The sequence below is a fragment of the Pieris brassicae genome, chromosome 13 (assembly GCF_905147105.1).
Source record: "Pieris brassicae chromosome 13, ilPieBrab1.1, whole genome shotgun sequence".
Classification (NCBI taxonomy): Eukaryota; Metazoa; Arthropoda; class Insecta; order Lepidoptera; family Pieridae; genus Pieris; species Pieris brassicae.
Window position 1 is genome coordinate 893589 of NC_059677.1, and position 26148 is coordinate 919736.

Consider the following 26148-nt stretch of genomic DNA (forward strand, 5'->3'; position numbering starts at 1 on the left):
TGGCGTCCGGAAAGAAAACGAGGAAGACAAACAAAAAGATGGCAAGATATAAATACAGCACCTGGCCCTATGGCTACGAAAAGCTAGACGAGAAGAGTTGAAGCTCTTACAGGAGGCCTATGTCCAAGGACAAGCTGTAAAACAGAAATTAACCGGCTTGCCTAATAATTATTAGTACACGCACGCGAACCCATGACTCAATGTCCCGTTACGCTCACTGTCTCGTTGTACGCCTCAGTACGCTTACGCCGCATCTCTCTTCCACTCGATTGGACAATGCATCCGAGGATTCACTCCTTTGTATCCATAAAAAATAGTGATAATTCAATAAAAAAGATCAAAGTCAAAGTCAAAAATCATTCATATAGGTAACACAATGTGTGTGTTCATAAGTGTCATAAGTGTAATCATTTACACTTATGACACTTATGAACGTCAATAAAAAAGAAATATACATTAAATGCTTCTAATTTTACATTTACTGCCAGTTCTCAAATCAATGGCGTAGAACGGAAGAGAAGAACTGGCAATAAACAGTCTGCCACTCTTTTTAATCGCCAAGTTTATTTTTTATTACATTAGTAAGGAGCTGCAACCATAACACCATGTTCCACATGACATCAGCAGGAGGCATGGTGAAATAGGAGCACACACATTCTCGTGGGAACAACATTCAATTTTGTTCATAAAAGTAAGCATTTTTGTTATGATGTTGTCTCGTTAAACTATCTGTAAACCGACTTAACAGATAACCATTTTTTTAGAAATTCCAAAATAGCGCTTAATAGCAATGGACCCGACGAATGAAGCCAACATCTGGAGAAGCCAGTAGCTGAAGGTCTTGTTTAATGTCGAATGTAAATTATACGTTTAACGGTTTGCCAGTTCTAGTTTATTTATGACATAAACGTCTAAAATCGATCTATATATCAATTGTAATTGTGAATTGAATTAAAGCATTCTTATTTTACGTATAATAATAATTAATTGCAATTATAAATTTAGTAAGTACAACTGAAATACTAACTTTAATACAGACATCAACAATATATTGTCGTGATTCATGTGAACTTTTTATTTTTCATGTATCCTTTTTTTAGTTTTATTTGTTCTTGTTTAGTATTGTCTCAACACTTATGTATAATATGTATTTTTGCACTTCTTGTCTACCTTATCCAATTTAATGCATTTTTTCTCTTACAGTAGTTGTCTGGAAGAAATCGCTCGAAAGCTATAAGGCCGCAGGTTACGCTCCTTTTAATTTAATGTTAGTAAATAAATAAAAAAAGATAAACGCACCAATAGGACTTAGTGGAAGTCGACTTAGACTTCAAGAAAAGAGCGTACCAATTCTTAAAAGGCCGGCAACGCACTCGCGAGCCCTCTGGCATTGAGAGTGTCCATCGGCGGCGGTATCACTTAACATCCTCCTCCCGTTTGCCCCCTGTTTAATAAAAAAAAAATATTAAACAGGGGGCTTTTTTACCCTAGACTTAATTAACTGATTGCAAGGAGCGTCCCTTAAACGGTGGACACAAAAGCGATTACAAAACTTTCGTTGTGCTTTACTCAACGAAATCACATCGCAACAGTTCGCCTCTACTGCGTGCGCGCGGTTTCCTGCCAGACCACTGCTACATAGCGATCAAAAACTCCGCACTCGTCACCTGCTGAAGACTATCACTCCGCTCCTGCTGGCCTTGTGTGTTACCAGGAAATTTGTGTTTAAAGTTTAAAATCGGCGCTGAGACAGGTTGTAATGGCGGATTTTAGGATTTTTTGTGTAAATAAGCTTTTCTGATCCTCTCGCCATGCGCCCCCACCCATTTCCACTTTAGTTTATTTGTTTGGTGGAATTTTGTATTCTGCCTGGACGACCGATGATGAAACTCAGCTGCAGGTATTAATCCAAACAACTCCTCTTAACACTCTCCATGGTAAATACGGTAGAAGATGAAGAGGGCCCACATCTACGCAACGCCAAGCGATCAAGTCGCAGGGAAAGTGACTGGTGGTTTAAGATTCAAATCGCTCTTCGTTGTATACGTTCAAGCGGAAGGAGCTGGTGGGGAGCTCCCGCCTAGGGTGAGAACAGTACTCCATGTGTGAGTGTCCATGGGCGGCTCACTTAATATGAGATGAGCCGATTGCCCTCAGTTCTACAAAAAAGCGAATTAATCATTTATGAAAAACTAGATATAGGTCACTTGATCTGAGAACTATAAAGTTTTACCATTTATGCGCATGCGTCGCTCAAAGTATGACTGAACAACACTTTGTATACATAACATGTTAATGGTGAAAAGATCACTCAGTAGTAGACATTAACAGTCTTGTCTGTTATCGATTACTTGTTTATATGTTAAGGGAATTAGAAAGATATATAATAGTTATATTTAACATTGTACATCAGTTACACGAGTGATTTTTAAATACATATTTATTTATGTACACCACATCAAACGCAATGCTTAATATTCAGTTTATATTATAAGGTATTTATTCTAAAATTTATGCCCATTATTTTAAACATAAATGTTACAAAAAAGTAAACATACAATAAAGTTCGAATTTTAGATTTTACTAGTAATTTTGAGCTTATTATCTATATCAGATAGGCATTTAACAACGCTTTTTAATTTATAATATTCGATGTAGGTAAAGAATTAAACACGTCCATCTCGTATTATAATCAAGTGTATAATTCAACTTATTAATAAGATATGTCTATTAGCTTCACATACGTATTGATCTTTAATCTGACACCATAAATCGATCAGCTCACTACCAAATATCATCAAGCTCTGGATGAGTAGAGTTTATTTTGTCATATTCACGAAGAATTCGAATGAGAGCCTCAACTCCTAGGTTGGTTTTTGCAGACGGAATTCGGAAAATTCTGCTCATTTTGAACCTTGAAAATAAAAAGACAGATTAAGAAGCCGATAAGTGTACTTAAGTCGTTCCTAATATCTTTAACGACAGATTATCTATGCATCGAGCTACGCTATTTAACTGTAATTCATTTAACTGTAATTCACTGATTAACACAACATTTGACTTTGACTTTCTAGGTCGTAATTAAACGAAGAAAATTTTTAATAAGGAGACCACTGCAGGACCATTGTGAGGAGCAGTGTTTGGCGTGGGACTCTCATCCGTGAGGTAGGTTCGATCCCCGGCTGTGCACCAATGGATTTTCTATTTAGCATTCGTTTGAACGGTGAAGGAAAACATCGGGAGGAAACCGGATTGTCTTAGAGCCTAAAAGTTGACGGCGTGTGTCAGGCACAGGAGGCTGATCAATCTATCAAATACTTGCCTAATTGATTGACAAATAATCATCAAAAGGTTTATGCGCAAGTGATTTATTTATTTATTTCTATCATAAAAGCAAACTTTACACAAAGAGGTTTATTTTCATTTTATGCATAATTAACTGATAATTTCTACTTCAGGACAAACTTTTTCGCTAGTGTCGTGATATAGGCCATGCTGTTTACATTCTGATTTATAATTTAAAATATATATATTTAGTCAGACAAATTGATAAAACCAACTTTACACATACATAAATCTATTTTAAATTCTGGCTAAACTTCAACATTACTATGTTTATAAAATAAAACATGAATCACTTGATTATCTGTTAATGATTCATGGATTTAATATAGTAACTCTATCATATTTTTTAGACTAAATTTGTATGACTTAGAATTTACTTATTTACAAAAATGCATACATTATTCAAGCCTATATTATTAAATACATAATATACAATATCGCTACTGTGAACTCACTCTGCGAACATATAAAGATGTCGACAGTGGGAAATAGCATTCATTAGCAACGCCTATGTAAGCGGGGATCTGTGCAATTGGTTCTGGACGTTGGTATCGCAAACAACCTCGCCGCCATATCCCCCAGGTACAAAGAAACCCAATTCTTGGAGAACACTTGAGGAGTGTTCACGCAAAAGGTTATATCTACATGTTAAGTAAAATTTCAGGAAACAATAGAAAAGTGAAATAAAGAACCAAGCTATAAATGTAATCGTTTTTTTTTCTCTATGTTTGAAGTAGGGAACTAAGTTACCCGTAGTACAATTTTTTACCCTCTACACACAGAATATTAAGAGATAAAAAAATCTTCTTGTATCGACAAAACAGAGCAATGGAAAGTCTTTGTTGTTTTGTGTTTACAGGTTTTTTTTAAGTTCGTAGCTAATGTGTCCATATTGCACTTTACATAGGGTACATTGCAATGGACATTATATGCCGGTTAGCAGATAGCACTCTTGAGACACTTTAGAAGATACTCTTTTTTTAGAAGTTACTTTCAAAATCACCAATTTTAATCTCCTTGAGCTATACCTACTTTTGTTTTGATTATGTTCATGTAATTAAAATTGTTAGTTGCTTAGTTCGTAATGTTAAAGGATAAAGGCTTTTGTTTTCTTTCAAATACTATCACAAACATGCAGTTTTCATCGTATTCAGTCATGTGAAATATTTTTTTTAAACTATACGAGATCCCGAAAATTTCGGGATCTCGTCGGATTGATATTTCTCATCCCGCGGGATCTCGAATTCACGATCTCGAGTCGGGATTGCATTCCCTAATTGACAGAGTGCCTGCAATGCTTCTCGTTTCAAAAGCCAGCGTGAATAGTAGAAGTACTCATTCATGAGTAGTAAATCCAATTATAAATTATCAAAATTTAATAAATTTAATTTGTTTTTCTTTTTAATTATTTTTTTGTAGGTTAGGAAAATTGTAATGATGTATTGATTGTAGTCAATCAAATTAAATAAAAAATCCAATGATTAAACTGGAGCAATCTCCGCGTGGTCAAAATTGTGTTCAAAATCAATTGTTGATATTCGGTATAAATTACGTAATTAAATTATTTTCAGCAAGAAAACAACAAGAAACATTCCAGTCTTGCCAGCATGCAATCTTAAAGTTGAGAAGAATAAACAAAACAAGAAATGCTGACATTCGTGAAAAAACAAAACTGACTGATGCACTTATACACGCTCTGAGGCTTAAATGGAAATGGGCAGAGCGTGAGATAAAAGATGGACACTAGCAATAACAAAATGGACTGGACCTACTGAAAAGAGATGTATAAGACAACAAAAGAAAAGATGGACAGATGACATTATAGAACTAACGGGGAAAAACTGGATGAATGTTGCTCAAGACCAAGAGAAATGGAAAAATATGGAGGAGGCTTTTACCCTAAAAGGGGCCATACAAAAACTAGACCACTAACTTATATTTTTTTAACTTATACTAACACAACTTATACTATTATTAAGGAATGTAAACTAACCACTTGTTGTATAGATTAATTAATAAAGCTTTAATAATAATAATAAATTACCAACCGTATAATAAAATCCTAGTTTGACTATTAGTAGAGTTTTCTGTAGTTGTACCTGAATTTGATGAAACCTACTGTAACCTATGCGAGCCAAGAGTTCTTAAACTAATCCGACTGTCAAGAAGATCAAAATATCATTTACGTAATGTACACTTATGAACGTGAGTAAAAGTGGTTTTATATTTACAATTAGTGCCAATTTTCAAATCAAGAACGTACGACGATAAGAAATGTTAGGTAGCACCTGCAACTATTGCATCATTTCCTCAAGCAGTTAAGACTTGTGATAACGTTTCACCACTCACCAGCAAGACGGACTTTAAGCATCCCCCCCGAGTCTTATTAGTGGAATTTTAAAAGTTTATTTATTTATGCGGTGTAAATGTAATATTAAATAATTACATTTGTTAAAATCCTAATAATAATAATAATAAATGTGTGCGTGTACACACGTAAGAAGTGAAACTTCTTTATGATCTTATTTTTAGAAAAATGATCTTCTATATGCAACTTTACAGTAATTGGTTAAATAAAGATAAAGTTTAATAAAAGGCTTTTATTAAGACATTAATACAAATAATACAATTATTTCATTTAACCTTATAACTACTAAGATTATTACAGAATTTCATTAATTTTAATCGAATAATTACTATCATAGTTATCGTTATTATATATTTTTGTTATTAATGGCTTCGAATCTCTTTGAATCAACCGTGGTAGGGACAAGAAAAATATGGCGGGTAACGCCGATAAAGATGTTTACAAACAAAATCATCCTTTATTCACTCTTGCAATGACAAAAACTTTCAGTTGTAGGAGAACACGACACAAAATACATAGGAGCCTACACTGAGTGACAACTGGGCTGTTTTGATCTCAAAATGACCCTTAACAACTAATTTCGTTATGTTGCGTATTTCGTTAAAGCCTTCATTATAATAATCGTAGCTATTTACGTAGCGCGCTACGACAGTGCCTCGTAACCAAAGGTCTACGCTCGTTCCGCCCATTACCAATGAATTAAAAAAATATGTTATAAATAGCAATTGCTATGATGTATCAGATCGTAACTGGACATTGTATCTTGCCAAATCGCATACGTTAGCATGATCAATTATTGGCAAGAAAATCGTCATCAAACGCCATACAATCGAAAACCAAGCCTAATACTAGGTAATTAGGTCCAATTTACAGTGAACATATTAATCTCAGTCGTGCAATGTAAAACATTATCTATTACCGAAGCTTAGAGTTTATATTTTTCGGACACATGACGTCACTATTGCATATGAAATCTATTTTTACGCAAATATAAATAGTGATCCGATTTCGTTGAAGATGTCTTATAAATAAATAATTTAAATGTAGAAACATTTTGATATATGCCTATATTACCACGACTTTTATTAAGTGTCATTGTGGTAATGGTTTGAAAATTGCGTCATTACATCATATAAGTCTTCTACCGTCTTTTAAAAATTAATAATAATAAATCATTTCAGGCATGCAAATGTCAAATTAATTGTCATAATAATAAGAACATTATAATTGTTGTCAAAAGTTATGGTCTAAATACTTTTCATATAAAGGTTTCTTTCCCTTTGAAAGCATTACACGGCAGTGATCTTTAACTTCTGAGAAGTTGATTAAATTTGATAGCCTGATATTGTCCTTTAAGCATCCACAGCCGTGTTGGATACCTCGGTAGATACAGGCAAGTTTCTTTTAAATATCTTAATAGATTATGATTATCGATGTTCCAGTATTTAATTGTAGCATCATGTTGTTGTTGTTTCTTAAAGAATTTTTAGAATCGAATGAGTAATTTTAGTGTAACCATTACTAACAAAATCGAATATTTAGACTTTGTTATCTTAATATATATAAATCTCCTGTCACGATGTTTGTCCGCGATGGACTCCTAAACTACATAATCGATTTTAAATTAAATTGGCACACTGTGAGCAGTCTGGTCCAACTTAAGAGATTGGATAGCTTAGATATTTAATTATAGTCGCAATTTTATTTTATTGCAAATTATTTGTCTATAATTAATTGACAGTCACAATTATCTATTAACTCCAAAAGATTCTAACAGATGTCGATACTTTTCGACTGGATTGAGTAAGTAATCAATAGATGGCCCTGATATGGTAAACCGACAAACGTGTCATATAAGCTACAGTTCAATATCATGATAAATTTATTTTGTGGTAAACGAAATACCGTGAAATTCATTTATTTCTACTTTTTTCATGTTTCTGTGTTAGCATAGGCAACCACGTGTTACTTAGACCGAAGTGTAAATCAAATTCAAATTATAGTGACGATAATACAGTGAAATCATTGTTTCGTGTCACGGTATTAAGGCTAACTTAAACCACATTAAGGAGAAACGAAGTTCGTGGGGGCAGCTAGTATTTGTATATATTACTGATCCATCGATACAGAAGAGAGGTTATGGGTTATGAGAAACTACTAAGTTCTGGGCATTCAATTAATGCATTTGTTTTTTTAATAAGCAAGTAGTGATCAAGATTTTTGTGTCTGACATTCAGGGTCTGGTTTCCTCACAATGATTACTTTCACCCTACGAGCAAATTTTAAGTGCGCATTTGGGCAGAATTTTACAAATTCTTAGTTCTTAAATTTCTAGTTCTCTGTAGAGTATATATTGTTGTTAGTCTTACTACAACCGCAATAAATCATACTTTAAATAATGTAGTTTATTTTCTGTTGTGACCGGACTTGATCATTTCAATTATTCATTGATATTTCGATAGCAAGGAACGAAACAATTTTATGACTAAAATCAAGTTAATATCGCAGATTGCTACATTCAAAATAATTTATTCATAAAGGTTATGCTTCTAACATTCACTGCCAGTTCTCAATTCGAAGAAGTGGAAATAAATTATCCGCCACTCTTTTTTTTGTCAAGTTTTTTGTTTTACACAACGTTTGTAAGGAGCTGCATCAATTACACCATGTTCCACATGACATCTTAAGTAATTAATAATAATAAAATAAAAACACAGATCCACTATCAGCAGGAAGCATGGTGAAATAGGACTTACATATATACATATATTGTATATTTAAACAAACGAATTTGATACGTGCGTGAAATCATTAATTTTGTCCACACGTCAAAAGAATGAAACTTCCATTTTCCGACTATTTGCAGAAAAATAGAACATAGCTCTGTTCAAGAGTCGACCAAATATCAGTCAGGCGTGTTTCACCTTAGCCTTCAAGTAAGGCCAAACGCCTGTCTGGAAGTGAGGTATGAAAAACGAACACTGTTTGTATGTGAATATGTATACTATCATAGTTATATAATACACAGAACAATGCATTTCATCTCGTATGGCACATTGACGCCTCTTATATCATACTCCGACAGAAGATCACTACGTTTGTAAAGATTTGTTCACACTATGATACTCTGTGGATTAGTTCGATGTCCGATTTGTAAATTAGGTGCAACTATTCTCAAACTCAAAATACAACCTCTATTTAGGCTTTAAGCTGTTGAAGCTATTGCCGAATCTTAAAAGCATATTAAGAATATCCATAGCATTTATTACTTAGTTAAATGTATTGAATTACTTTTATATCCTTTCGTAAATTTTTGTATCATTATCTATATATATAAATGAATCCCTATTTACCCTGGTCACGGCATCACGCGTGAACAGCGGGACCAATTTCGCTTATTATTTTTTTGTTGTGTTTATAACCCTTGCTTTATATCTTTTTTATGTAATAAGAGGCAAACGGGCAGGCCTGATGTTAAGTGATTCCATCCATGGACGCTTACAATGCCAGAAGGCTAGCAAGTACATTGCCTGCCTTTTAAGAATTGGTACCTTATTTTCCTAAAGAACCTTAAGTCGAATTGGTTGGGAAATACTCAAATAGGCACCTGGTTCTTAAGAAACGCTCAGTTGTGGAACCGACGTCGAGGTGATACGAATGGTATTTTGTATTCTACCTTATCGTCGCTGATGAAACTCAGCTGCAGATCCGAACAACTTCTCTGAACACTATCCATGGTAAATGCGGTAGAAGATGCAGAGAGACCCCACATCTCTATGCGGTGCCAAGGCCACACGGAATGTGCAGTCTGGCCTGTCTAGAGGTGAGGTATGAAAAACGAACATTCTTTGTTTGTGAACATATAGACTGACATAGTTATATAATACACAGAATACTTTTCGTTTCGTCTGCCACACTGACGCCTTCATGAATTGATACGCTGTTAAAATTATTAGATCGCCAACACTCTAATCACCTAATTAGCAAGTAGGTGATCACCTTTTTTACCTGACAAACGCCGTCAACTTTTTGGTTCTAAGGCCTTTTAGCGTAGATAGAAAAGTCCATAAATAAAACTACGATTTTAGGGATGAGATTCGCACTGTTAGTATGGAGGCTATATTTTTAACCTTTCCTAATACACTAAGCAGTAAAATCTCGAGGCTCACATATATTTCCTTAATTTCAAACTTTGAAAAAAAAAACAGAGACTTTTTTGTGGCCTGGAGGCACTAGGCCAACCAACAATCTTAATATTATGATAATACAATAACTAAAATTATCGTTATAGAGTTTGTGACTAGACAAAAGGAAGGACAAAGGAAGAAGTGCAACAAAAACGAAAGCTATGAGAAATGTGCAATTCCCCTAAGCGCGGGCGCATAGCCAAGTACTATGCACCGCTAATTGCGAATTGTGTTCGCGTTGGGGCGTAAAGTAACTATTAATAGACGTTTCTAGAAGACGAATTTGCACGTGAATGTTATAGCTTTTACAGCATACAATGTTGATGAAATCTTATCAAGTATATAGACAGATGAAATCATTTATTGAACTTTTTAAAATTTAGATCAAAGTTCCTAATATTCTTACTTATATATTGCAAACATGAACAAAGTTTCGCGAATGCCGAAGCTTGGGCTTGCGATGCGAGCAAAGAATATTGCCACCTTATATATAACATTTACAACAATAAATAAGATTACAGTTGAGAAGGTATTGGGAGACTGGTTTCCAAACTAGGTAAGATGGATGGATGGACCTGTGATATGGATAACCAGGCTTCCATTGACAGCAAAGTTATATTGAGTAGTAACAAAAAGTACATACAAATATGAGTAGGTAAACAAATTTAACGTTTTAAATAAGGAAAGTAAAACAAAACAAAGCAGTCAACTAGTTAGGAGGTAGTAGAAATAAAGTTGTATCGTTGGGTGTGTGTATATAGTGGATACATTATAAAAATACAGTTAAGCTCAAATAATATCAATACGGCCCGGCGCACAAGCAGAAACGCAACCACTGTTAGGGAAATAAGTGACTACAACATAATATGATAAAACAAAAACAAACAAGACAATGTAAAAGAAATTAATCACGATGATTAATAATTCATATAAGGGACACTGTAAGATTCCCCTAGAACAAGATTTTTTTTATAGACTTGAAGCTCTAGCTCTGAAATGGACAGGAATCTCATCTGATGATCAGTGTTAACATGGAAACTCACTCTGGCACCAGGCTCGCTAGTGTGTTGTTGGCAATTTAGCAGTTGGTACGCTCTTTTTTTTGTAAGATCGTTAGTCGAATTTTGTATTCTGCTTCGAAGTCTAATAATGAAACTCAGCTGCAGGTGCATCCGAACAACTCCTCTGAACACTTTCCATGATAAATGCGGTAGAAGAAGACAGAAAGAACCTACCTTCCTACTCAACCCCAAGGGAGCAAGCCGCTCGGAAAGTGACTGATCGACCCTTCGAAACGCTCTTCGTTAATTACGGATTTGGAAGCTGGAACTGGGGATATCCCAGAGGTGACAAGAGTATGCCCTCCAAATTACCGCAGATACCTAAAGAAGTGCTAAGTGGTTTAGCCTACATGGCTGGCTGAACGGATGAATGATCATTATGCAGTGGCAACAGGCAAACATGAGATCGGGTTGGGTAGACCTTGTCACGCCAAATTCAGAAGGTGCTCGAGAAATACATGTCATGCAGGCCAGGTATGCAAGGTATCCGTACTCACTTCCTGCCCTTCAGAGAAAAATCGTGATGATATAAATATCTAGGTATAATGTTGACAGATTTTCGTTAGATTACTTTGAATTTAGCTTGTGTTAGAACGTCATTCGTTTAAAGATGTTATAACGCGCGTATCATAATATACCACTTGTAATTGTAAACTATGATTCGATGACCACAGTCCATTGTGTTGTATTGTTTAGATTTCTGACACCTTTGTGCGATGGCAATATGAGAAATAGGTGCGGATGGTAGATTGATATTTTAAACTGAACTTAAAAAGGAACAATATTTGAGAGAAATTTCGGCGAATTTTACATAAACATTACATTTATTATTTTTTCTACTATTACTATTTACATTTCTGTTTTTGAGGTGAGGCCTCACCACAAACTGTTGTGGAGTCTGGCAGTATAACCAGTTCTATGGAATATGTCTGCTCCACATCATAATGATCTGCCAGGGTTAACAACCACAACACACTTGTGTACCTTATTTCTGATTTTTCCATGATTTTTTGTTAATTTTCTTTTTTGATGATAATTACCTATTTCTATTTTGTGTGTGTTTCGTTAGTTATAAATGTAATGTCTATGTCAAAATAATGCAGGTTAGGTTAGTTATTTTGTATCATAAAATAAAATTTTATTATATGCGGTTCCACTCGCATTCATTCAGCCCGAGGTTGCAGTGTATCCCAACCTGGGGCCCAGTGGGCAATTAGTTGTTAATATCCCTTATATTCGAAAATTTAGTAAAATTATTTGGAATTTTTACTTCAGTTCTTCATTAGAAAATTTACATTCCTAGTGATTTCCTCCTAAAACCTATAATTTCTTAAGTAAACAATTAAATTTTTTAATATTAAAATTATGTACGATGCGTATGAATAAGAATTCTACAAAGGTTAAGGTCGCACAACACATCGCACAAAAACGGATAGCTTAACGTACTTTTTGTTCCTTCCATACAAAACGGCAATTTCATATGTAGGGACTTTATAATAATTTATTAATAATTAGCAGCAGCAAGAGCAGTGTTGGCCTAGTGGCTTCAGCGTGCGACTGTCATCTTTGAGGTCGTACTTTCGATCCCCGGCTATGCACCAATGGATTTTCTTTCTATTTGCATTTAACATTAGCTCGAACGGTGAAGGAAAACATCGTGAGGAAACCGTCAGGCAAAGAAGGCTGATACTTGGCTATTAGATTAACAAATGATCATGAAACAGATACAGAAATCTGAGGCCTAGGCCTAAAAGGTCTTAGCGGCATTGATTTATTTATTTTATTAATAATTAAGTGTATTTTTCAAAATTGTTGTCACAAATAAAATATAGTTTTGTAAAAAAAATAACCCCAATTCGTATATGTATGATTTATTAATAACTAAATTAGGGCTTAGGTGGTTTGGCCATGTACGTACAAATGAGAAGCTGTTAACAAGGATATACAACACAGCCGTGGCTGGTGAAGTCAGTTTGGGTAGGCCTTGACCAAATACGGGAGGTACCTGTCAAGAGGATCCATAACCAATGCATGCTATGAAAGTGGATAATGCAAAAGGTGCTAGAGAAATCCACGTCATGGAAGTGAATGAAGCGAGAGAGGTATGTCAGGTATGCAAATGGATATCCGTGGTATCGACTACACTACGGGAAAAAGGCGTCATATGTGTGGTAAACTGGGATGTCTTAGATGTTAAAAGGCTGATGTCTTTTCTAAAGACAAATGCCTGATAAACGTATACGTTACTATCACACGCCCCATTTTGTTGTAAATCGAAATTTTAACTCGATAACATTTATCTTTGAGTGGTGTATACCCAAATAAACTTGTACTACTCCGTCTCAATATATTGAGGATATTCTGTTGTTAATATATTTTGTGAGAAGCGTGATAGGATATCCGTTCTACATTGGCAACCTTCTAATTGCCGTTAAGTAAACTTCCATGGCCATCTTTAGCTCACCCGGATATTGTATCAGGGTAGCATACGGTTATAAGGGCAATACAACATTGGTTGACACCAAGATCGGGCTGATTCGAGGTGTGATTTCTTGGTAGAATCCTATTCGGTGGCCCATGCTCATAGCATGTATTTCAGCATGCAATGGACGGTCTAATAGGATATTTTGCCGCGCACCACCACTATGTGGAACCAACTTCTCACCGAACCGACTACCCGACCGACCACCGACGGTATCGAGTAACATCAAATTAAAAAAAATATAATCCATGATTTGACTTTGCAACTGTACGCTGTCATAGAACCACGTCTCCAAGCATTAGGTCTTCAATCTGCTGGCTTCAGCGTACGACTCTCATCCCTTGGCTGATAACTTAATAGAAATAGCAGGAAAAGACTGGCTGACTATTGGCAAACATAGACCTGGAAAGGGTGGGACATACAAAGACATCCACAGATGACTACGACATTTATCTATAAATAAATATTTAAAATGGAAGTTAAGGATATGGGAGTAAAAAACGGTTTATTATTATAAAGTTTCGTAACTGTTTATTCAGGATTTAAAAATTCAAAATCATTTATTCATATAGGTACCACAATGAACACTTACGAATGCCAAAAACAGAAATGTATATAAAATGCTTCTAATATTACATTTACTGCCAATTCTGAATTCAAAGGCGTAGAACGGAAGAGAAGAACTGGTAATAAACTCTCCGCCACTCTTTTTAATCGCCAAGTTTTTTTTGTTTTACACAATGTTGGTAAGGAGCTGCTATCGTTACAGAATGTTCCATATGACATCTTAAGATTGAATGAACCAATTCTTATACCACGCTGCACACGGGCCTAAGCCAAGTGAACACAGTTTTTATGGGTTATTAGACATTTGCGAGTTATTCTTTGGTTATGCTTATGTTTTTACGGACGGTCTAACAATTTGCTACATTCGTGTTTATTATTATTATCACGGGGGTGGACAATTGTAGCGACTATTGATACTTTAAGAACATCCTTTTAATGTATGGGTTTTGGGGATTTATCTATTAAATGTACTGTTTTTTTAACTGAATCTATTTATAAGTGTTATATTTGGTTTATCATTTTGAGTATGATTTTTTTTATGTTATAGGAGGCAAACTAGTAGGAGGCTGACCTGATGGTAGCTACCGGCACTCACGTTGCCCGAAGGCTCTCATTACGATTTCAGAGTTTTCAAGTTTATATATTTAACTGCAAGTTTCAGGAGGTTAAGGAGTGCGCGCGTATTGCGATTGCAGAACTGTTGTTGCATCTGGCACAGGACACGACAAGCTTCAAGAAACTGACGGCCAACCTCCAGTTATGAAGAGGAACTAAAAACAATGCAACTTGATCATGATGGTGTTTATAGCACTGGTAGAATTTCCGACATTTAACCAGCGCATTTGGTATATACGAGTTTATCTCGTTTCGTAACCTAAGTCGTATGTCATAGCGAGTTCCCAATCGAATTAATTCAAATGCCATTAATCACCACCTCCTCAGTAGTTTTTAAATAAGTATATGATTAAGAAAACACTTTTAAAACGGATTGAAGGTATTATTATTATAAACTTGTAATTATTTACATAATTTTAAATTTTCCAACATTTCGCGTGATTTACAGCGTGCGTGGTCACGATGACTGTGTAATTAATTTTAAGAGTATAATAATAATACATATGTTTCTAAAATGTGTAAAAGCTATGTTAACAAAAGACAATACTATAAGTAAATGATGTCATCTTCTTCGGACCCATGGTTATAAAAATAAATGTGATAATGTTTAGTAATAGTCTTCGAAGAATGACGAGGGAAACCAGCAAACAGACTGGTGTCTAGTCCGAGGTGGTTGAAACTGTTAGTGTGGTGTGTGGTATGCGATTTCTCGTATCTCAAATCTTTCTGGCATCTCACAGCAAAATATCGCTCATGTCTCATAACATTCGTATATTACACAGTTTAGTCTAGTGTTATTCCAAAGCAGTGCTGTGACAAATGACAAACGATAAAGCTTACTGAAACGTACATACAGAAACTAGATACTCTTATTGTGTAAACAAACAGACGACTGGACTTTGCTACACAATGGATTTAGCGCAAACGATTTAAACATTTCTTAAACGACATGCAACAGAAAATTTAATAACAATATTTGTATGTGTATTGATGGTATTGCCAAGATAATGAATATGTTAAACTTATCGTTTCACTTTATTTATAATAAATATTTTTAGCAATCATAACAATCAAATATACGGTATTTACAATGTGTGTGTACTAGTGTATACACGTAAGAAGTGAAAATTCTTTATGACCTTATTTGGCAAAAAATGATCGACTATATGCAACTTTACAGAAATTGGTTAAATGAAGTTAAATTAGATAAGGTTTAAGAAAAGGCTTTTATTATCATAGACATGAATAAAAATATTTTATTTTACCTTATTACTACTAAGATTATTACAGAATTTCATTAATTGTAATAGAATTATCACTATCATTGTTATCGTTATTATATATTTTTGATATTAATGACTTCGAATCTCTTCGAATCAACCGTGGTAGGGACAAGAAAAAGACGTAACGGGAAAATGTGACGGTAAGTTTTTTTCCAACGCCGATATTGAAGTTTCACTTCAAAAATAATTAAAATTAATAAAAAGAAAATTAAACCAAATTCTCTCTCTCCCTGTTTTACGATACTTATTCGTTGAGCGAGGAAACCATTAGCTCTGGTAGTGAACCACCAGTACTATCTACCAGGCGCCAACTTAAATATAATTGACTAAAATACAATACAGTATTTCGACTATAATACTTTTTTTTTTCAATGAAGTCGGCTCAAAAATACACAAAAATGTTTTAAGTTTGTTATTTGAATTACATTGCTAAGATAATGGACATGTATTAAACGATAACTATTTATTTATAATTTTTTTTTAAATATATTCGAATCTAAACGTGTTTAATTCCTTAATTGTATTGTAATACTAAGTTAATGAAATGCATTATACAGTCAGTAATTAATGGAAGTCGAGCCTGAGTCCATATTAGTCATGTCTCAATAATATTTAATTACATTAGATTTTTGATGACCGAATCATTTGATGGATCATCCAAGACGTTCCATGGACGAGCTTTACTCCAAAAAAAAACATGAGCCGTCACGGGACACCTGGCAGATGTGAAACATCGACATTATTTTGTGCAGAAAAGAACATATTGTGATAGGAACTAAATATGTCATAATGATAAAATAAAATATCACGATTTTTTCCCAGATATCGATGACTATTTATTGAATAAACATTTATTTTCATTAAATACAAAAAATTACGAATTTATTTCAAACCGTGACTACTTAATTCGTTTAATCAGTGACTTCATATAGACTGTATATATATACCATCGTATAGGCATGCGTCGCCACGCCAGACATCGGTTTTACGTGCGGCTATAGATGTTTCACATCAAAAAATCTTTATTTAAAATATACGAAACATTTTCATTTTTCTTCCTCAACCAGTAATAGACATTTATCAACACGTGATTTTAGAAAAAGAATTTTTTAGATCCGTTTTGTATCCAGCCGCATGTTAAGTGTGATGCAACCTCATCAGCCTGTCCCAAAGATTGCCTTTTTTATTCCTTGAAGTAGCTGTCTAGGGACGATGAACCACTTGTACTGCCACACTCCAATATTGAACCATTCATTTATAAAAGAACCGTAACGTATTTCAATAATGCAATTTTGCGATAATAAGTGGCAACCTCGTGATGCTGGTCCTCAGATTCCCGTATATTTAACATTTACATTGTTGTGAACATTTGTTTTTTCTAACAGGCCTGACAACTGCCGATGGCCTTTCACGGCCAAGGAATGTCGGTTTCCTGCACCGTTCAATCGAATATTAAGCATAATTAAAATACATATATTTAATAAAGCGAAATTGACTTCGTCCAGTACCAAGGCGTTTCGGGTTTTCGTTTAGGATTTATTTGGAAAAAGTCAGTACTAGTTTATAATTAAATAATACATTTTACAGGAAGAGATCGCACGAAAGCGATAAGGCCAGTTGTCATCTTATATATTTATTTATTTTAATTGTATTTCTGTGTGGGTGGTTGCAAAATCGTGATGGCGCTACACCATTCCCGAGTTCATTATTCCCTGAATCAAATGTGACGTCACTCATACATCTGGCACTCAAAAATACGCACAAAACATCCACAATACAGACGTAATAAATCTTACCATCGAGATCAAACAGAATATGTTCTGACATCAAACAATGTCCTAGTTTCTGAGATTATTTAACACCGATAAACTGATTGTTTAGGCGTGGTGTCACATTTTGCTTTATTAATTATTGGATGTCAAATCCTCCAGCTTTTTGTTTACACATCGCAAAATCCCAATACAAATTAAATCACAGGTTATTAGAGGACGAAAAAAAATATAGATTTGTGTAATTTGTTAAGTTACTCTACTAGTATATATTATTAATTGTAGATAGAAGATATTTAAGGGTTTGCAGGAAGCGAATGGAGAAATGAAGCCGTGGATATTTGGCAAATGCTGGAGGAGGACTCCGTTAAGGGGTTAATAGTATTTAAGGAAGTTAGAACGGGGCTGAAGAGGTTTGCAGGCCTATGGGCAAGAAAGGAGTGGAGGCCTCCTGGCATAAAAATGAATTTTTTTTATCAGTCGAGTTCTTCAACCAATAATTGATTGTGAAATCGAATATTTAACAAAGATATAAAAAAATGTCAAAAGATAAGTTGTTTACTAGTTGGAATTTAAAACATTTGTTTTTCCGATGTTGTTTATTTTGGCCCCTCTTTTGTGGAGGTCCCGGGTTTGTAGCCCGGTTACCTTCCCCTAAATTTTGGTGACTCGGTCGTAGTTGAATTCGTGTATGCGGTGATGTTAGTTATTTTTGACTATGTATTTGTGTTGTTCCCACGAGAATGTAAGTGCGTGCTCCTCCTGCTGATATCATGTGGAACATAGTGTTATGGTTGCAGCTTACAAACGTTGCGTAATACGAAAAAAACTTGGCGATAAAAAAGAGTAGTGGGGAGTTTATTGCCAGTTCTTCTCTTCCGTTCTATGCCCATGATTTGAGAAGTGGCAGTAAATGTAAAATTAGAAGCATTTGGATTTAAATACGGCCCTGAATTAGAATATCGAGTAACAAGAAAATATATATCAGATCTAAAATATATATTTAACATTTGTAAAGATTGGATAAACTTTTTTTGTGTAAAATTAATAAAGTTGTAGCAGAAACAAAAATTCTAAAACAACATAAAATGGTCGTATATGTACACAATGTACACGTACAAATATCAATTCTTCGTATAGTCTTTTTTTTTTTTAATGGAATCTCGCTGTTGGCCTTAAGGGCCTTTACAGCTCAGCTCGGGCTGTTTTGGCGAGCGTAGCTCGGCCAGAATGTTCGTATAGTCATGTGTTCCATTCGTTTTTATATATTTTGTGTTTATTGAAATATAACACAAACCAATTGCATTAAAAATATTTGATTTGCTTTTTACTTTATAATTTAAGTTGGAGCCTGGTAGACCCCAGAGCTGGTTTACTCGCTCAACGAATAGTTATCGCAATTCAGTGAGGAAATTACTCCAATTCCAATTAACTCTGGCTAACGACTTCTTTAACACGTAAATTATATTCATTCGTGTTTAAGCCCGTTAAACGCTTTGTTTCAATAAGTTTTAATGTCACTAGATGGCGTTAGAGTACCTTCTATATATTCAAATTATAATTATAGTCTGTGCATTAAAAAACAAAATGTCGTGACTTTAATGCGAGTAAATTGTTGTCTAATCTTAATCATCTAAAATCAAATTATTCTGAAAAACTATTGTGTAATTGCTTTCAAGGGGAAGGTGATACATTTCAAAGCAAGGTTTCTCTAGTGGTAAAGTATTTGGACCATAATTTTTTGATTAATATAACATTTGCATGCGTATTTTTATAGTGCGTTTTTTTTTTGTAATAATTCATTAAACTAATCGACTGGATCGGCAACTACGATTTGTTTAACAGTATTGCGTCACTTCCTAGTTCCGATTCTATTTCGGGCAATGGAAACGTATCTACTAACCTTTGCATTGTAAGACTACTAATGATATATTTTAAAGAGTCTTCAATCATATATACAGTCAGTCATAGGTCATCAGTTGAATCAGTGTTAAATCATCTGCCAAAAAGATTTCCTTTTTGCAATGCCTTCCATTGAAAGGAGACAAGAGAAAGGATATTGGGGCGGACCTATTATTTCCCCAGATAGTCCCAGATGGATATCTATCTCTCTTTATATTAGTCCTAGTAAGAAATCCTTGCTATGTTTTCCTTACAAATAATTATTGCCAATTGAATGTTCGAAGTTTTTAAATGCTGAGAATTATATTAACCATTTGATAAAAAAAAACTGTCAGTATAAATAATAGATTACAATATTTTTCGTTACAATTATAATCATTCATTTGTTGAAATAGTTTTTGTGTGTGTGCCTATTTTTATATAAAAACTATACCCTTGAAATCTCATCTCAGAACTCCTACTTTCTTGGCGTATCCTTTAAGGACTGCAGTTAGGCTATGGAATTCACTTCCCGTTCCTATTCACTTAGCTCCTTCTCTATCTTCCTTTAAATTTCTTCTTTACAAACATTACCTGTCCACATCGTATGCCTAACTTTCTTACTAACTACTAACTGACGTGAGACTGATCTTAAATTATCGTGATTCATGTGCACTTAATAAAATAAACAAATAAACTAATAATCGGGCTTTATTATTATTATTAAGTATGCTTATTTGCTCTCGAGACCTACATAACTCTCTCATTTATTGCGTAGTTATTATTATCAGTGGCTTCAGCGTGTGACTCTCATGTCCGAGGTCGTAGGTTCGCTCCAACTGTCCACCAGGACTTGGTTATGTACGCATTTAAGACTAAAAAAATAAAAGCAACGTGAGCCAACGAGCATCCTTTCAGATACAAAAAGTCGAAGGTGTATGTCAGGCATAGCACAAATTAACACGAAAAATACTTCTGAAGCCTAAAAGGTTATAGGCTATTGGTTTTTTGTCTTTATTATTCCAGCTTAAAGACGTTTTTGGAAAAGATTGGGGAAAAGTGGAAGAGGTCCATGAAGCTTAATTAATTTGTTTATTATGATAACATTTTAAGTGTATGTTGTGTATTGATGAATGTTACAAGATATAATAAAGCTTAATTAATATTATTCCATTAATTTGCAAAGTCATAGTTTTGCAGAATCTTTCATACAGATGACGCAGTCAAGCGTTTAATATTATGAGTTAATGAAATGATTTTATACTCTAGAATTCGCACACCTATAAAAACTTTTGTTTAGTTTAAACTTCCTGTTAACAAGGTTTAGAACGTCCTTGGTCTATTTTGTTAAATAATTAAACACAGTATGACGTCCTAATATTACAGCTATTTCCTTAAGTGTGTATCGCAAATTGTGTTTTATGTAAAAGGAGGCAAACGACCAGGTATATAGGCCACAGACAGGTAATTATATAAGGCCGGACTTATAGAAAACGCTCTTTTCTTGAAGGACCCTAAGTCGAATTGGTTCAGATATACTTCAGTGGGTATGTTTCACAGTGGTGGTGCGCTGCAAAAGCTGGCTTAAGAAACCCTCAGTTGAATAAATAAGGATGGTAATATGGCTATGAAAACAATTATCGTTTTAAATTAAACCTCCGAATAATAATCGGAAACGCAGACACGTCACGGAAAGTCAACACCAAGACATTTCATAAATTAACTAGGCAAGCTTTTCTGTTTTTTTTCTAATTAATATTGATAGAATAATGTAGTTTTTTAAACCTGTAGATGAGTTGAGTTTGACACAATGTAATTCAATTCACGCCACTTTCAATTATCTATTTAACCTATGTTACAGTATTTATAATTATCTTAGCCTACATAGTAATAATAAAAATTATTAAAAAGAAAATTAAAACAAATTTAAAAAGTTTTGTACCTGTAGCAGTACCTTTACAGACAACATTTCCTTGCTGTATTGGGTACTTATTCGTTGAAGAAAGCACCAACTGTGGGGTCACCTAAGTTATATACAATTAAATTATATAAGAGCATACTTACATTAAAATAACATCCTCAAATAACACAAACACAAATCACAAGATAATCTCACCTCACTCGCGAACGTGTGCAAGAAACGACGCTCGGTCATCAACTGAGTTATTACTGAAACGTTTTTGTCGTCTGTTTCAGACTTGAATTTAATTTGATTTACATTACGAGTAGTGTTGGCCTAGTGGCTTTATCGACTCTCATTTCTGAGGTCGTAGGTTCGATCCCCGGCTGTGAACCAATGGACTTTCTGTCTCCGCATTTAACATTCTCTCGAACAGTGAAGGAAAACACAATGCGTCGAAAAAGTCGACGGCGTGTGTCTGAAGCCTAATCACCTACTTATATAGTTTGGCTCTCATCACCTTAGCAGGATCGCTCCGACTATGCACCGATATGCTTTCAGTCTATATAACACTCGCTCATACGGCGGATGAATCATCGTGAGGAAACCTAGATGCTTTTGATTGAAAACGTCCACGCTGATCACTCTTTATATCACAGTATGATGATAAGAGTTTGGGAGCTCTTCACAAATAGGTCACTTTCTGGTGAAGAGTGGAACTACCAGCGGGGATTAAGAACTAGCTGACGCTGCTCTGTAATAGCAGTTATGTTTACGCAAGCGATAATAATTATGTGAAATTAGTTATTCCAGTTAGTCAAAGTCACAGTCAAAATATCTTTATTCATATAGGTAAACATGTACACTTATGAACGTCAAGAAAAACAAATTAAATTAACTGTAAATTTACATTTCCAACCAGTTCGCAAGTCAAGAGCGGGTAAGAAGAACTGGCAAGAAACTTTCCGCCACTCTTTTTAATCGCCAAGTTTTTAATACAAATTGTTTGAACTGGAGCAAATCAATCCCAAGGATTAGAATGATTTAGGTATTCGTCAAATTTATAAAAGGCTTTATTAATTAATTTGCTTTTAACAAGGGCTTTGAATTTATTAAGTGACAGTTCTCTAATTTCGCTTGGGAGTTTGTTGTAAAAACGAACGTTAACGAAACGTTATTAAGGTAATACAATTGATTCGTGCCTAAATAAATGTATTTTTACTAATTTATTTATTAATAAAAAGCCTTATCTCATGCTAGCTAAGGTTTCAATTAAATTTGCTTAAAATACATAACGAGATGGAAAGCTCATACATGCCAGGAATAATGTTTCAGATTAACTAACTTTATACTAACTATTGGTGGTACAACCTTTTTAGGTCTAGGCCTCTGATTTCTGTATCTGTTTCATGATCATTCGTCAATCTAATAGATAAGTTGTTCCTGTGCCTATTAGGACTCTGTTACGTATTATAAAAAAGTCCTCAGGCTCAGTGCTATACAGGATAAACCCTAAATCGATATTTACAATTAAAAAGAGTGGATCAAAACGTCTTCTGTTGCTGATCAAGTGGTCGGAAAGGTAGAACGTGGTCATCATCCTGCTTTAGTGATGGTTTGGTGGGGCATGTCCTATCAAAGAGTCACAAAACTACATTTTTGTAAAAAAACGAGTGGAAGCTTCAGCTAACGTGTATCAAGATACAGTCTTAGATCTTGTGAAGACTTTTTAAAAATATACCGTGGACTTTCCAGCAGGATTCTGCGTCTGGTCACAAGGCACGAACTACCCAAGCCTAGGTTGAGACCAACAATCCGGACTTTATAAGACTTTATATAGCCCAGACCTAACTGTTTAGAGTAGACACTATCGTCAGTTTTAGAGGACATTTCGTTTAAAGTCTTTGAAGCAAGCAGTGGCAAAATTTCCCTCAAAACAGTGCGTAAATCCATACATAGGCCAAGAAGAATAAAGGCCTGTATAAAATCCAAAGGTGATTATTATTATATATGTCGCAGGTTCAACGCGATTAATAATTGCAAAATTGGTGTTACTACCGTCGTCCGACGTTATAACACAGTCAGTGCGCACTACCGTCGCAGGCGACGTTCGAAACTCAAGTGACTAAAGAATTCACTTACTGCCACGAAACAGTCGCGCCACTGTCATTTGGTGATCACACAGACTAGGTATTGTCAATTGTCAACGTTGACAGTCTACCTTACCATACCACACCGCATTCTACGACTAACTTCAGAGTGGCGGGAATTTTAAAATATTCATTCTCCGACATATATATTTTATTTTATTTTTTGCTGATACTTTAATATATATGACGGTATACATTTTAATAATATTACAAAACTTTATTTAAAAATACGCATTTTCATTTGTTACTTATAGCTGGAATAGGTATATAATATAATAAAAAAATTCCTGTATTTAAAGAGTCATTAGGTTTTCACAGAAAAGTATAATAATTTAAGCGTGTCCCAGAAGAAATATCGCGTTGAAATCTCGAAGAAAATCGAAATGGTTCTGAGTAATTCTACGTCTTTGGATTATTTATAAACATGTGTATATTATTTATTTATAAACGTTACAGGAGATCATTCTAATGAAATATAAAGGAAAATGTGTTACTTAGCCCAACATTGCTTCTCTTTCAGGGACCCTTTCAACGTAAACCACTTTCACAATAAAAACTATTATACACAATAAAAATGATATTTGGTATCCAAGATTGCACAAACACAAGCACCTTATCTTTCTTGCCTTAATAGGCAATCTAATGATTGACATGATCATACAACAGATGCCCAGACCTGAAAAGGTTGTACTGTTGTGTAGCGCCCGATTTTTACATCAGATTTCTTAGTACTCTTTTAGCATTTTAAAAGATGGCTTCTAAAACCAAAATTAAAATACATTTTTGTGTACTGAGTGTTATTAAAAAAATGTGTGCGTGTACTAGTGTACACACATAAGAAGTGAAACTTTGTTCTGACGTTATTTTTCGAAATGTGACCTACTATATGCAGCTTTACAGAAATTTGTTAAATAAAGGAAAATTAGATAATGTTTAACAAAAGGCTTTTATTATCATAGACATGAATACAAATATTTCATTTTATCTTATTACTACTAAGATTATTACAGAATTTCGTAACGTTATCATATAACGTTGTTATTAACGTTATTATTTGTTTTTGTTATTAATGGCTTTAAATCTCTTAAAGTCAACCGTGGTAGGAACAAGAAAAAGATGGCGTGTAACGGAAAAATGTGACAGTATTTTTTTTCCAACGCCAATAAAAAAGTTTCACTACAAAAAAGTTTTACGTGATTTGATTTGAATTTACGTGTTAATATGCTTACACTTCAATAAAAGCTTTTAAATATACTCGCGAGCCCTCTGGCATTGAGAGTGTCAATGGGCGGTATCACTTAACATCAGGCGAGCCTTCTGCCTCTTATTACATAAAAACAAATTATGGCGATACTTAATTTTCTTCATAGGCAGGTGTTCTACCTGGTGCCTAACACATTCCGTCGACTCATGGCCAGTTCTGCAATGTTTTCCTTCACCGTACCAGCGTGTTAAAACACAGCCCGAATTCGTGTATATATTCTTGTTCAGTTAAGCTGTTTTGTGTTTGAAAAAGCAAACATAATTGGGTATATTAATGAATTAGGAAGACAATGTCTTTGTGGGAAACTGGCGAACTGCCAACGCATTGTTGTCATGCGTGAGACACATTCTATTATTAGATTTATATGCGTAGAGGTTTAACGTGAATTTAGTAGGTTATAACCAATAGAGAAGCGCAGAAGATATCCTACTGATTAGGAAGTGGAACTCTTTTTGCACGGTGCTACTACGCACTAATGTGACAAGGCTGACTTGGCTGATCCCATAGCGGGACATGGAACGGATAAGTAAGTTCGGACGAAGTAACTTTTTTTTGCCGCAAATCCACTATGTGGACGCTGAAGTATTTCCGTACCCATTTGACTTAGGGTCCTTTTAGAAAATAGCGTACCAATTCTTGAAAGGCTGGCAACGCATTCACGTGCCCTGTGGCATTGAAAGTTTCCGTTTTTTTTTTAGTTTTTATTGATGACAAGTATCTTATATTAATTTTGTAATATTTCGTGATTCATTCATGCCAACAGTTTGAAACTTAGTATTTTAAGGTATAACCTACCGCTGAAACAGCTTAGAAAAAAACAAAAATATCTAGCAGAGCGTGGTTTCGATCCACGGACCTCTGGGTTATGGGCCCAGCACGCTTCCACTGCGCCACTCTGCTCTTTGCTACCGTTTCCAAATAGCGCTTTAGTTACTTATTAAACAATAAATATTAAAAATTTACCTAAGAATAATATTAGTATTATGTTTCATAAGACGTCCGAGGTCCATTACTAAAGAGGTCTTTGTTATCTCCTGGTGGCTATAACATTATACAATAACTAAAAACGCATCACTGTGATTGGAATTATTTATTTCCGATTTATTGTATATATAATCTTAAATAGAAAAGAAGTTGGTGTGGTGGAAACACAAACTGGACACAGTTTTTCAGCCCACCAGGACGTCGAACATTTTTAAATAATCAACTTATATACTTAGCCCAGTGACATATACATAAGGTTACCAACTATACTCATTTACTGAGTTTTGTACTC

General features: G+C 34.5%; 1 protein-coding gene and 1 non-coding gene across 3 annotated transcripts in view; both read right to left on the bottom strand.

Moving 5' to 3' along the window:
• The window catches only part of LOC123717766 (rho GTPase-activating protein 6-like), a 107031-nt gene extending 85313 nt beyond the window's left edge, over positions 1-21718 (bottom strand). Inside the window, exon 1 of one of the 2 annotated variants that reach the window (XM_045673940.1) lies at positions 21623-21718. The gene's annotated coding sequence lies outside the window, so the exon portion shown is untranslated. Of the gene's footprint in view, positions 1-21500; positions 21517-21622 lie in introns of those variants that run through there. The other variant, XM_045673941.1, reaches the window with a different exon arrangement.
• Positions 21719-25700: 3982 nt separating this feature from the next.
• Positions 25701-25772, bottom strand: Trnam-cau. Its single transcript has one exon. It is a non-coding gene; the product is annotated as a tRNA-Met (tRNA).
• Positions 25773-26148: the final 376 nt, after the last annotated feature.